This window comes from Neodiprion lecontei, chromosome 2, assembly GCF_021901455.1.
Source record: "Neodiprion lecontei isolate iyNeoLeco1 chromosome 2, iyNeoLeco1.1, whole genome shotgun sequence".
In the NCBI taxonomy this organism is placed as follows: domain Eukaryota; kingdom Metazoa; phylum Arthropoda; class Insecta; order Hymenoptera; family Diprionidae; genus Neodiprion; species Neodiprion lecontei.
The window spans coordinates 9491413-9506345 of NC_060261.1; the positions used below are offsets into that span (position 1 = coordinate 9491413).

A 14933-nucleotide genomic window follows, 5' to 3' on the forward strand; every position below is an offset into this window, starting at 1 on the left:
GGCTGCTTGCCACCCCCCAACCCCCACCTCGCAATGCCCTCCCGCAGTCTATAGAGATCGCAGACCAGATTCCCTCGGAATAAAATCTGGCCGCATTATTCAATCGGATCTCATTGGAATGCTTCGATCAAACTTAATAATGCGCGGCGCGCAAGAAGAGAATGCAGATAGTGCGTGGGCTGCATAAGGGATCCTGGTCGTCTGCAAGGGACCTTATAACCATGGTTCGTAACGCGGCCACAGGGGGGCGGCGTCGCGACGCCCGTCAATTAATACCGGAGCGTCACCTTATCTGTATGCGTTCCTCAATCCCGGCTGGTCCAGGTTCCGTTCCCACGATACGGATAATACGCAAAATATATTCCCCCTTTGAATCAGGCCTCACTTTATTCCAAGCGCATTCCGCCCGGCAGGAAATCCCAATACGTCAATCTTGGAATCTGATTTCTAAGACTCCCGAGATTTTTGCTGATCGTTGAAGAATACCTCTTCGATATACCCGCACCGCGCTTTCGGTGAACGATCAAGGCAATCCAATTCCGTCGGTACAAATTTCTGTGGCAAATTGCGAAGACCCTTCAAACTACACGACGCGACTGTTTGAATCTCAACAGAGATCCGGAGATATTTCGATAAGATTCAACGATCTGCCTAATTGCAAATGATTTTCTTCCGTCGGTGGGTACACGGGAGGGGGGGGGGGGGGAGGAGTCGGCTCATCTCCTGCCGAAACTACGCTCGCAGGATTCACGACGACCCCGTCTGGGCCACCCGTCTTGCGATAATTAAGCCCCCGTGGTTTGTCACGCTAATGAGGAGTTCGTCCGCGCATCAAGAAGCAGCTCCCGGCGTCACTGCGTTGTAGTCTCGTGATTTTTAGTCGTTAAAGACAGAGTGGAATTTGATTTGTCCAGCAGTTTACGAAGTGCGAAAAGAGTTGAATATTTTTTGCTCGCTGGCGAATCGGTTGTATCAATACACGAACCACACCATTCACGGGTATAAATCACTGAGAGAAAAAAGTCATCGAATCGACTAAACGTCTGGTCACGGGCGACGATGTGAATATTTATTTGTCTCGATTCGAATCGTCTGTCTAAATTTTGTTAAACCAACAAAAGTATTTTGCGGTATCGAGTGAGTAATATTGTGTTCACCGCGTTTGGTTGAATCAAACGAATATCACTTGTTTCAAGTAATCCCGTCATTCCGTGTGCGTGATTGTAGAATTTTTATAAGCCCATCAATGGGATTGCAACTGATGTGAAGTATTGGAACACGACTACGTATAGTTGGGGGATGCGTGGGGGGATAAGAGATTGGAAACGTCAACACGTCAAGAGGCAGAAGGACAAGCCTGAAGCATACCGCAAGCGTAAAGGACCACATACGGTATGTGGACAGACCGCAGGATCGGCAGCGAGACCGCAGGGAGACCAAAGCGCGCTGAGGCCTTTCGACGATCACTGGGTACATATTTGTATTCTACTTTAGTCCGTTTACTGAAACAGATTTTAGTTTGTTCAAATGCGTGCGCGTATACGCGCCGCTCGTACTATGTATAACAAACAAAACGGATTGACGTTTGCCGCAACGTCAACATATTTTTGAAAAAAGAATATACCGAGGAAGAGAGGGAAAATAAAAGAACAGGGCGTGGGTCCGCCGAACCGTTGACCGAAAAATGAATCAGATATTCCGCGTCGTAGGTGGTTAACCCGATCAGTTTGCCGGATACTGGAATCGTTCGAAGAAGTGTAATCGCAGATTCAAGCCGCATTCCACATCGTCGAATAAATATCCAATAACAGAAATATATCGCGAAAGTGTCGGCGAGGGAACGAAGAGGCGTAAACTATCGGGTTTAATTCTGTTGTGAGATTTAATTAATCGTACAGGGCTTTGGAAAAGGCATACGCCCAAGGAGGAGTATGAATACAGAGGGTATAATAACTTCTGGGCAAGCGTTATATGTATGCGTCAACTTTACCTAAATTTCAACACCACCCCAGCGGCAGCCAAATGGTAAATGGTAGTTTGAAACGGAGGTGTAAAGCCATTTGAAACGGCTGCCGAAGCGGACTGGAGAAAAGCCCGAAACGCCGAGCGAGAAGCAAGCGGAACCGGGAGAATGGGTATTGAGACCAACCGACGCCCCGGTTCTTCAAGTTTCCCGGAGGCACCGCCGCAATCGTTTGTTCAACACACCGCCAACAAATCCAATGCACACCGTCAGACGTTTCAGTCCGAGGTTTGCTGGGTCTAGTGCTAAACCGTCACAGCTCCTTAAAATTTTGGCAAACTTACGACAAGCGAACACATCAGGACTCGTTTTATGAATCTGAGAAGTGATCGGGCCAGGAATCAGTACATTGAGAGAAATACACGATGCCTGTTTTACGGAATTTTTCTAGTTACTATAGCAAATGAAATTTTTTTCAGTGGAAGGAATCGAATATGACGTTTTGTCCCGAGTGACAGATGACGTATATTTTAAGTCAGATCTTACACATGTGATTAGAAGCAATTAGAGTCGACCCGAAGTCAGGTGAACACTCGATTCTAGAATGATCAACCGGTGTTCTTAGACATAATCACATGATCACATCATTGCATCATCGTGTAACAAACGTCAACAGTAATTGGAGGCGCAACGTGGATAGCGATGTTTGGATAAAAGTTCATTTCGAAGCGAGAAAGTTTCGTGAAAGAGAAAAATATGAAGGAAGAGAAAAATTCTTTATACAAAGTTCGCCAGGAGGAAAGAACATAGTATAAGCGTTCGCCTGGTATCGCGGAACCAAAGCAAGTTGTTGTGCTTTGTGGCAGCCCAGCCGCAAAGCGGAGAGTGGAAAGGTACAGACGCGGTAAAAATTTCTACCCTCAAGCGTGAAATTCGATTGATGTATTACAGGGCGTTTCTCAAACTGAAAACCATTCAGAGAGTATCGTTGATCTTGCTACAAGCATTCGAACCACTCTGAGATACCCGATAAGGGTCCAATCGGAAACTTTTGCCGATCACGTTCACATTAACGTGGTTATAATCATTCTATTCCGAGTAAGAGAAAGAATAGAATTGATGTCTGTGTTACGGTTACGAGGGAATCAAATTTTTCTTAGTGAAATCTGAAACCGGTAGCACGATGTTAAAACACATGGAAGTAGGAACTGTCAGACAATAAATCTACTGTTCAAGTATAATTAGGTACTCCTAACTAGTGGGTCCTGTGAGATGGCCATCTATATATGTGCAGTATATAAATATTATTAGTATACGCATGGTATGAGATTAACGGTAAGACCAAAAACTAGCATACGTGGGATGTTACGAGAGCCGAGTATGTATTTTATCTCTGTTTTATGTATATTATAAAGCAATCTGATTTAACTATGTACACAACCTTTCGGACGAGCTTAATTAATAAAGAAGGCTTGCTCTAACCAAGTTTTTACCACGTATCTACTCTACAAGAAACATTTTGTGAAAATGTAGAAAAGATTGCGATAAAACGATTATACATTAGATCGTATGCGTGACGACCCAGATTCCCCAAGGAAGGTGTGTATAAATTAGAATATATGTGCCGCGAACTGCCGCATAAAATGTGGCAATTATTTTTAACAACCACAACATCGCGTGAATATCTAATTATTAGGTAGCGTCGAATATTTACAATAATGAGATTTTCGTACGAATTTAATTGAGTTGCAATGCTCCGAGTGATCAGGATGCTTGAAATCTTTCACTTCGAGTTCGTTTCGCAACGATTTGTGCGCCACGCATGTATTCGCAAGAGTATTTTGCAACGCCTTGTAGCCGCGAGTGGAGAATCTCGCAGGGGTGTCAGGGGGTGAAAAACGAAGAGAAGAATAAGAAAATCGGCGAGAGTTGAGGGGTTGATCGAGGCCCCGGAATCCCCAGGGGTCCAAGGGGAAGTAGTAGGCAACGATATACACCCCCGCAAACATATGGGGCCCATTGTCAGCCCTTACTTGTACACACACCCTTGCGAACCCTTATACCACGCACCCTTGGTCGCTTTTACGCGCACGGCGTCTAGATACGAGCCGAGATATCGCGGGAAAACCTTTTTAGAAACTACATCGTGTTCTCAACGGTGCACCAAAAGAAGGCCAACGCCTTCCCGCAACATGGTTGTACGCGTAAGCTCTTGGGTTTCCAAAAAATATGCTCATTTTTACACTTTCAAAACACTTCGCATACCTGTACGATGTCAACCATGGACGGTAACAATTCATACTTTGCGTTGTTACATTCGAATATAGCAGAAAAGAAGATTGCTTCGTAATTGAAAGAGTTTCCAAATGAGGTATTCCACGCCAACTCGACACATCATTTTCCCTAACCATTTTCGATTTCGTTCGTAATTTTTTATACGATTTTCCCAACTCAGTTTAATTTTTTTTATTTCTTTTTAAGAAACACAGTTTCAAAGATCAAACCATAATGACATTTTTGAAACTTTCGAAAAAATTCCTTAAAATTCTTCGATCAAAGATTATTTATTTTTGCATGTGTATAATCATCCGCTTGGAGTACAAAAATGAATAATTACCGATAAAAATACCAAATTAAGCTAATTTGGGTATTTTCTATTTTTTTGAAATCAGTCAAACAAATGTAACAAAAATAGGTTTCAATTTCGGATTGGGTCTAAAATAATCGTCTTTGATCGAAGAATTTTGCGAATCGTTTCAAAAAGTTTTCAAAAATATCACTCTATTTTCACTTTGGAAAAGTATATCATGGTATAAGCCCAGTTTAAGGCCAGCAAAATTATTTAAAACTCAACATCCCGTTAATACTGAAAAAAATCGATAGCACAAATAAGACTGCTCAAAAAACACAATTCTATAATAATACCAAACGTAACATGTCATAAAATAGAAAATTAATCATAACGCTACTTGTGCAAGGAAAAAAGTGACTTCATGCATTTGTTAAAAGACTGTAAGATTCTCGATCAAAAAGATCCGAACCAGGTCTGGCTAGGAGCAAGAATGCTCTTGATGTACCTCATATTCAAGAAAATCCCAAGATCAGTGAAATAAAAAAATGATGTCACTATGTCGAATAAATTATAATCTAAATTCATGATCGATCCTTTTCTTTCGTGAACACATGGAACCAGGTCGAATACTCAAAAACTCGTAATTGTAACGTTCTGAATGAAACAATAAATTGATGCTTCTACAGCCGATGTTACACGGCTCGAATCGATAGCGTGTCGAGAGGCTTTCGGTGACATTGCGAGCAGAGCTTGCAGTAGCTTACAGTAGCTTGCTCTAGCTTGCGCCCTTGAAATCGGCTCGGGGGTAAGGTGGAATATCTCGGGGGCAGATAGAGCGAGGCGTCGGCAGCGGTGCTATCGCTCATCGCACGACTCCCCAGAGTAGGAGGGTGATGGGGGTGCCACCCCGGTTGGTCCAGAGCGTCGTTTCTGCCCGCGAAGAACCTCGGTTGGGCTGCGAAGGGGCTCGACTCACGCGCCTTATCACCTCCCAAATAATGGAGGCATATTGAATAGATACCCGAACCCCACCAATGTGTATCTGATCCGAAAGTCTCGAGGGGATATTAGAAGTCGCCCCTCATCCTCGACCGTCCTTCGATCCGGGCTGAATTCACCTCTAAACCTCGCCTCCGTCCCGCGTGATGATAAATAAAAACCACTTTAATTTTGTGCCAAAATTCGTGAAGCTTTTCGCACGTAAGATCAAATTTTTTGTTTCCTTGTTTCAACGGTTTTAAGCCTTAACCCTTTGAGTCGTGGTGGGAAGTATTCTTAAGTAGTAAGAACTTTGAAACATATTGCTTTACGGTTTTTTCCTACTTCGGATAGTGTATTGTTAGAAAAAAATTTATTCGTGAAAATCGTGAAAATTGAAGGAATAATTCATATCCGAGAAAGTTACCTATCTATACATATACATGTTTTACACAAATCGTAAGCTTTTGGGGTCACTGATTACGAATCTGAAATCAGATTTTGAAAATTTAGTATGGCGAATCCAATCAGCGACCCCGAAAACCCCTGCGATCAAATTCTAAATTTTCATCCGTCATATTGGATCCACCATATTGTATCCGCCATCCCGAACTTGAGAAATTTGATTTCACATTCATAATCAGCGACCCCAAAAACCATAGAAAACTATCTTGTTACAAAAGTTGATTCAGCACAATAATGACTGATTCAAAGGGTTAAGGAGGTTAGTCGCATGTTGAGTACTTATCATTTTATTATATTTGTAAAATCTACGAATATTCATTCGAAATCATATAAAAGAAAGAAAATATCCAAATTATTATCAAAGATCCTTCATTTCATACCACTTTGAAATTGTTAAAAATCTAGTTGAATCTTTCAACAAGTTTTATCGTGTCGGCATCGTTCAATATTTTATTTTATAACATCCCAATCATGTTGCTTCTATTACATTGCAAAGACCTTCGTAGCTTGCCAATAAAATTATTTGATAAATACTCAACGTGCGACTTTATCTCGTATAACAAAAGTCAATAAGAAGCATCGATTTTTGGCCAACAAACCCCCTTAAGAAGCGATTTTATTGAACGGTGCTATTCGACCCGTGGCTTCTTTTGTACTCACGTGAACCGCACCACGGTTTACATACCGTTGTTCTGTTCGCACGTCAAAACGCGAACACGCGATCCGTGCGATCCTCAAGCCAACGGCTGATTACTTTTAAAGTAGGTACATGTGAAACAGCGTGCTAAATTCAACATGCTAATATTCATGCTTAAATACCCTGATTCGGGCTAACTTTACACATACATACCCATCTAATTCCTGTTTCCCTTTCGCACCGTGAGCCTTGATTTTTATTGCCGTAACATCTCGTCGCCCTTACAAATGTAGGCCTGAAACCAACACCCATAAATTCAAAGTTGAACCTGCATGGTTAAAATTTACACACAAGTAGTTATAAACAATAATTTTTTGAAATCATATAACAATAGAATGCAAGAAGTGTCTTACAATTTTTTAATTTATTGTTCTTTTTTTTTCATTTAATTCTTCAGGTGCGCCCGGATATTTCGTGAAACATTAATCAGATAGCCGAAGGGAATTACGTAGGTATTGAAATTGCGACGAGCTCCGTAGGGTGAAATAATTATTTTAATTCACTACCTTCGCATGCTGTGTAACGCGAAGCGTGCGTGCGTGCGTGCGATACTCGATACCGCGAGTAGGTACAACACGGGTTATAAAGGTACACACCGTACCCGTACGTGAATCGGATAGGAAATTATAACGAGCGTTTAGATTGCCTGGCGCAGTCCCCGTGTGTACTTATGCAATTAAAAAAGCTGTGTAACGCGTTACACGCGTGTATCGAGGACGGTTAGAATCGGTGACACGTATTACAACTGTCCAAACGCGCTAATTACACCGAGTTGAAACGTGTATCCGTTCTTACAGCGGACGAATTGCGCGGTTGAAAGAAAAAGAAAGAAAAGAAGAAAAATAACGCGAGAGTAACGGAGGCGGGGTTTTTTTTTTTTTTTTTTTATCCGGCGAGAATCAGGCGAAAAAAAACACGATTAACAGCTGCTGCGATTAATAATTAAGCGACTAGATAAATTGGATGAATAAATAAATCGTTAGCGGTTATAATTTCACTACAAATGCTGTAAATCGAAGGTTGCAAACTCGCTGCTTCGTCGCCTCGTCTTCATTAAATGAATATTTGGACACGGTTCTTCGACAATTTCGCCGGTGCGAAAATAACTAACCACGCGAATTCAATTTGGCCGTTTCGAGATTGAATCAGACTGACAATTAACGACTTCGATTGTAGCCCGAGCAAGTTTTGCATACGTGTTACTATTGCGTATCGGTCCGCGTGTCTAAATAAGCAAGCAGGCTTGCACACGGTGCGTTTAATCAGTCGATCAACCGTGCGGCTAAGCGAGAATGAGAAAAAAAAAAAGAGAACAAAACGCTTGTAAGGGAAAAAAGAAACCGAACGGAGGATAAGGAACAAAGTATATTACATTAACTCGTTGCACGATTCGCAAAATGCTGCTCTATATATTTTCGGTAATCAGTTTGCACGTAATTTCTGTATTGTACATGTATATATATACATGTATATATATATATATATATACTCGTATATATATATATATATATATATATATATATCGATACCCGTACTCATCGATGTAGGTATATTTTATAAACGCACGCGAATTGCGATGATCGTTTTTAATCGAGAATTAGCGACGAGCTTCGCTGCTTCTTCTGTTGAACATAACAATTACCTCGGACTATACTTAAAATGCGTAAAATTACATGAATGTAGAAGCCACAACCGGGTCAGGCCATTAAAAAACCGATTAAACGTAATTCGATCCTTTCGTATTATAGTATACCTTATACGCAAGACGTCTGACTTCGGTGCGTAATTTTTCTTTTTTTTTTTTTTTACTCCTACATGACTCGCTTACCACTTTATCATTTACGCATATAAAGAATCCGTAACAAAATTTAAATTACATATCTCCGCGATGCTGCTACTGCCGCTCTTCGTTTAGCATTTTTATCGGGTTGCTGCTGCACACAGTTGCAATTACGCGAGCACGTCTTTTCGGTATTCAAAATTCGGTGGTAAGAGTCCGGCACGATATTTCAATCCCCAAAACTAGCAAGAAAAAACGAGCTGATTGAATTTCAAAATAATCAATTACAGCTCACTGCAGCAAATGCAAAGCTATTTATTGGTTTCGTACAAAATTAGGTAACTGAATTTCATTTGCGTCGAATGATAAACTGATTTCGATTATTCAGGCTGGTTGAGATTTTTCTTGATTAAGATAATAAAAGATACGTATCTCTATTGAAATTATCGGAATATTATACTCCGGCAAACGAATCACATCGTTAACAGCTTCTCAACGCGGTTCAATGAAACATTTTCTCGCTGTGCAAGCTCGATTTTATATCGTGCCCATCCCGTGTCCACGATTGTGTCGATAATTACAGAATTGCGTAATTTAAACCAACTCGTTTACATCGATCTTAGGTAGATACTTGACATGCAGCGCAGCGACGAGTGTTCGCATCAAAGTACCCGCCTACCGAGTGCTTGTTTATACGTGCATAGGAAAACGCGTGTTCGGTGTAACGATTTCTCATCGAGTTGTAACACTTTTCTCACGTACATATAGCTAAGCTCCGAGAGCGGAGTATTTAAAGTGCATTTATAGGCCAAGTTACAGCCGTAGGAATATACATATAGCTGTGCTGGCGTAATCAATAGTTACGTAAATTCATGCAAAGCAGTATCCATCTCTTCTCAGGACTATAAACTTGGCGGGATATTATCTTTCGCAAAATTCAACGATCAACCGCGGTAGTAAGTATATAAGGTGTTAATGTTGACGGCGCATAGTTGCAAGCGGTTGTAATTCCGAGTTCGTGTTCAGCGTTTTTTGCTCCTTTTCTACGTACTGTAATCTTTTATCATTTTGTTTTTTTTTTTTTTTTCTTCTTCTTCTTTCCTCTCGACAAAGCTTCTACACGTTATACAGTTCCGAGTCGGTGCGTTATGGGTTTCAGATAGCGGTTCACACGCACCTGGCACACAGCCACGGAATAGTAATCTCAACAAACAACTTGACCGTGCGTTATATACATATAAATTGGCCAGGTTTAATCTGCAGGAAGGCAGCCTATAAGCTATAAGCATCGATCGAATGCCCGACCGTAAAATCGGATGTCAACGATTTCCTGGATCGGGACGAGTAGGTAAATTCCTACGTACATTCGTACACACGGCACCGTCTGCGACATGCCTGCTGCCCACCTTCGACTCTTTGCTCGTTTATTCATTAATTTATTTATTTATTTACCGATCAAGGTGCGTACAAGAAGCGTACGTCGCGTTGACGTTTCGGAGCGTCGAGGCGATCGTTTCTCCAGATATACGCAAGCAATCATCGTTCCTCCTGCTCCTTCCGACCGGACCTTCGTTTGCATTCTCAGAATTAATTAGAAGCAATCGTATCGTCATTCTAATTGGACTAATTAACGGATGTTTGGTAACTAGCGTCGAATACACGTACATGTCGCGTCAAACGCGTTGCCTGACTTCTTCTGTCACGAGTAACGGATATACATATATATATATACATCCCGAGAATACGATGGCGGAGACTGAAACCGTGATAAAATCAATTTACCTTGATGAGAATTCCGATGTCGAATTAATTTTCTTCTTCGTTGTGACTTGGGTAAAAAAAAAAAAAATAATTTTATTCCTTCTTGTTTCTTTTTTTATCTTTCAGCACTCTATACCTGACGCAGTGAATTAAAATGTATTTATCGACACCTTGAATTATCGGTAAATGTATTTTAGAAATTCTATTTTATCACGAGTACTCACGATTATGGGAATGAATTTTGATTGAGAAATGTTTCTCAATTTTTTAACAAAACTCGTTCTTGTCATCGAGTTTCAATACGTACCCGCTGCGTTGTTCTGAATTTTTTATTTAATCTAAGCATCTACATGTCATCCAACTGGATAACAAGTGTTGTACCTTGTACAAATGTAAAATACAAAACGTTAATGCAATTTTCGTAAATGATTGATCCGATTTATTTTTCAAATAAAGTATTTCTGGGATAATCGTTTGAGCGAGCGGTCGAGAGATTTGCAAATTTCCGTTTGTGGTTCGATCATGCTAATCGCAAGATAAAAATAATTCATTAAAAGCACATCTACAGCCTCTGCGCTAGGGTATACTTACATCTATTCACGTAATATATAGGTCCGAAACAACATCTTGCTAGAGGACTTAATTAACGCGAGGTTGAGCGTGTGGCCAATAAGTTTAAATCGGTCTGTTCATCGGCTAGTCGGGACGAAATGATATTCAAATACATGCATTCGCATGTCACACTCTGACGTAGGATAGATACACAGATAGACGAGTTGTATATATGTTTGTGTATAATATACCTGGCTGCTTCATAAGTTTATAAAAGTTTACAGTCGTGTTATTCACGGAATAATAAGTCAGGTATGTAACTATGTCGATACTTTTTGGTGAATTAATTATTCACACTTGTCGAATAAAAAGACGCAGGATGTACGGTATTGACTATCGATATAAAAGTTTTTTATTATCCTGTTAAATTAGAATTTATTTCTCTTAAATTTATTTCGAATTATCGCTGTACGTAATGCATGAAACCACTCCTCGATACCTAGGTGAATAAATTTACTGTGAAGAACGGTGCGTTTATATCTGGTTGACGTAATCGCCATCAAGAGGCGGACACCTGTTTCGTCGTAACCCGAGACGTGTCATTTGATATTGTACCCTGCACTGCGACGCGACTATTTCTCGAAAGAATTATTTCAGTGAAATAAAAAACTACAAAGACACCGTGTGTATTTCTGTTGGGTTGAGAAAAAAAAAAATGAATAAATTGAACGTTATAATTACAACGATTCGTTGATAAATAATTTCGGAAAATATGAAAATATTTATCGATACAACTGTACGCGTGAAAGCGATTTGCAAAACTATTTTCATAGGCTTAAATTTCGAGCAGGTGTAATAAGGAGGGGAAAAAAACCGTCAAAATACAGTTCCACAAATTACCTACGTATCCGATAATCTTCTGCACGATTCGACGGACCGAAACGGAGGCGACCGGACAATTAGGGAATATTTTTGTCGATCGTTGGAGTATTCTTCGTATGTACGTATAAGGCGGATTCTAGAAGCTTGGCAAAACGTGCGGTACGTGGAATTTATATGACCGATTTCAGAGGACGGTGAAAATAAAAATCGAATTCGAGATCCGGGGGATATTTGGAAGGAGAAACACGCGTCCCGCAGCCTCGAGGCTCGAATCAAAGAGGCCGTCGTTTGAATGAAAAGGTATGATATGCGCACGGCGATCGGTAATAACTTCCCGTGTAAGGTTCACCTTGCGATTTGTTATGCGAGCTAAAAAGATGTTTAATTTTTTAATGCTCGTTAAAAGAACGTTTAAACGTCCACCGTCTCTCCGGCATTGCGTTCCCTCTATCTGTCTCCATCTTTTTCTCTCTCTCGTTCGTTCCCAGCTTCGCCGATGGATCTCCTCGTGAGTCGAAGATCGGGGCAAAAACTTGATCGCAAGTTTATGAACGGAGTTCCGAAGCCGATCTCGGGATCCGATTAACCGCGGGCGAAGGACCGCGACGAATATTTTGACCGGTGCTTGTGGTTACGTATAATATTATACGCGGAACCGCGGTGCGGGTGAAGAAAAAAACGCGGCCGCCGCCGCCATCTCCCGCGGATTGCAACAAAGTTCTTTGTGAGAAATTCGGAACCGAAAGCGCGCGTGCGTACGATCGAGGGATCTAACGATCGAGAAAACGATCCCCGGGTAAGGAGTAAAATTAGGAAGGAGACACATGTCCCCGCTATGTCGCATGGCAAAAGTGGAACAGATTCGTGTACAAAGTTCGAAGTAACGATACCGCCACTCGCTGCGCTAGTTTCGCTTGTTGCTCCGGAAATGTGCGCGCGTAGAAGTTTGACGATTATTAACGTTACCAGCCGTCAGGGGCAGTGCAACAAACGATAGCAGCGCTGCGAATAACGCTACTGGTACACACAAAAATTTCATTTGTTACAGTAACTAGAAAAATTGAGTAAAACAGGTATCGTTAAAAAACTGTTTGAACATTGTTGGAATTACGAAAAACGAGGTACGCCTAACCATTTTCCGCTATCGTAGATCCTTTTTTTGCTATTGCAACGCAAAATCAATTTCCGAGGTTTACACTATTTTTTTTTAGTTAAAGAAGGCTTTAACAATAATTTATTCTTGCACGAGCATTAAATTTTCGCAACAGTTGCAAGAAAATATAGCAACAGTGATCGTGATGAGAAAGAATAGTAACGGATACTAGACTTTCCGGTAACAGCTAGAAAAGTAATTTTCATTTTCTACCTAGAACAATATATTTCGATCGTGGTAAAAAATGAAAATGGTTAAGGACTGAGCGGTAACCGGAACTAAAAATTTCTCTCAGTGTACTATGAATGACCAAAGATATTCGATTTTCGATTAAATCGATTATTTTTTTTTTTGGCTAATCGAGTATAAACGATTATTTTTCAAACTCGACTAATCGACCGACTCGATTATTTCTCCTCAATTTCGATTTTTGTTTTTTAATCCGATAATCGACGTAATACAACATCAATTTACGTGATTAATGTATCAATTATTATCGTTGTCTTACTTACTAAATACCTATTTGACATAATAATTTCCTCTATTAAAACTATATACCTACTGAAATTTACAAAATTTTGCTGTCAAATACACCGATTCACAAAAAAATAAAACAACGAAATAATCGGTTAATCGACTGATTTTCACCGAATCAATCGAGTCGTGTTCGATTATTTTTTTCAACCTGAATAATCGCTGCATCGCCGATTATTTTTAACTCACTGGCCATCGCTAAATTTGGTACTACAAGCTTTTGACCAAAATGTGGTCCACTTTTGTAACCCGGAGATATGTCTCCTCCCTCATATTACTTCCTGATCCCGGGAACAGGTGGCCAACGTCCGATGGCACGCAGCTGCAGTCCGACTCGCGTAGGAAGCTTTCGGGCTTTCGGTCTCCTCGCGCACTTAGCCAGAGCGCGTTGCAAGCGCGTTGCGGCCCTCGACTCCGGCTCTGTGCCGAAGATTTACCGGGGAACCGGGTGCCGATGCAGCGGGGTGGATACGGACCTGTCATGGTTTCTCTCGAGTCTTATCAATCCGCCTGCAGCCACCTTCGGAACCGAATGAATGCTTTCTCCCGGTGACTTTGCTTTCAGCGGAGGAACCCGTCTTCTAATCGGATCCGAAGGCACGGCTCAAATCCCGCTCTGTGACGCATTAAGAGACCCCTAAGGATATTCCACGTCTTGGGACGAGAAACCTCTCGTCGCTCTTTAAGGTTTACGGAACAAGAAGAACACAGGTCTACGAAAAAATATTTTATCTCAGCTGGATGGGATGTTTTTTTGGTAAATATTGAGCAATATTATTTAAGAAAAGCCGGACCTGTCAACAATTTACTTTCTGAGCCAGAGCCATTTTTTGCTGGGAAATCGATTTTCAGCTACTCGGTACAAAAAACCTCTGCGTGATCAAAAATACCCAAATTCCTGTTTCCACTTTTTGCCAAAATCCCAAAATGTAACTACAAACACGAGTTCAAGAAGAAACCTGACGTGATAGCATTTTATGAGTATTGTTCCCGGTTTCAGTGATTCAAAGTTTATAAGAAACAGTGTGAAAAACCTGTTCAGTCTTTCGGTTGCAGTCGAATCAAAACCAAGGTTTAATCGATATCGAAATCTGGCTTTTGATCCGCAGAGCCTAACGAATTCAGAATGGTAAGATACACGCAACGATTTGTGCTCACGGAATTATTACTGGTCAAAAATCGAACAATTTGTTTTATTCTCAACCCAAATCACGATCGATTAATGATTAGATCACGGAATTCCCAGCGAATTCGAATCAGCCGCTAATAATTACCATGTTATTTCCCATATTGTGAATCACGTAAGTAAATTGTCAGTTGTGAAACTGCGTAGTTTTTTAATGAATGTTGAAGGATAAAAATTTTTACTTTCATGATTTATTGGAATGAGTTGTAAATTCGCAGTGTTTTGCAAACATGAATCAAGAGCTAGAATTTTACTCAAAGTAATCGCAGCATCCTCCAAGTCAGTCGTTAATTCTTCTTTCGTAGATGATTTGAATTTCAGCGAAATCTCTTTCTCAAAAAACCGTGCTGCCCTTATTTCTGCCACGCGATTGTGTAAATTTCATCACCATTTCCGCCCCTATAGCCCTG

The 14933-nt window shown here is 40.8% G+C and overlaps 1 protein-coding gene and 1 long non-coding RNA gene across 2 annotated transcripts in view; one reads left to right on the forward strand and one right to left on the reverse strand.

Moving 5' to 3' along the window:
* The window catches only part of LOC124292878, an 89488-nt gene that overhangs the window by 46944 nt on the left and 27611 nt on the right, over positions 1 to 14933 (reverse strand). Inside the window, exon 2 of the long non-coding RNA XR_006902827.1 lies at positions 6829 to 6910. This is a non-coding gene — a long non-coding RNA (uncharacterized LOC124292878). The remainder of the gene's footprint in view (positions 1 to 6828; positions 6911 to 14933) is intronic.
* Positions 1 to 14933, forward strand: part of LOC107218318 (N-acetylgalactosamine kinase) — a 73872-nt gene that overhangs the window by 1312 nt on the left and 57627 nt on the right. The gene's annotated exons all lie outside the window — the stretch shown is intronic.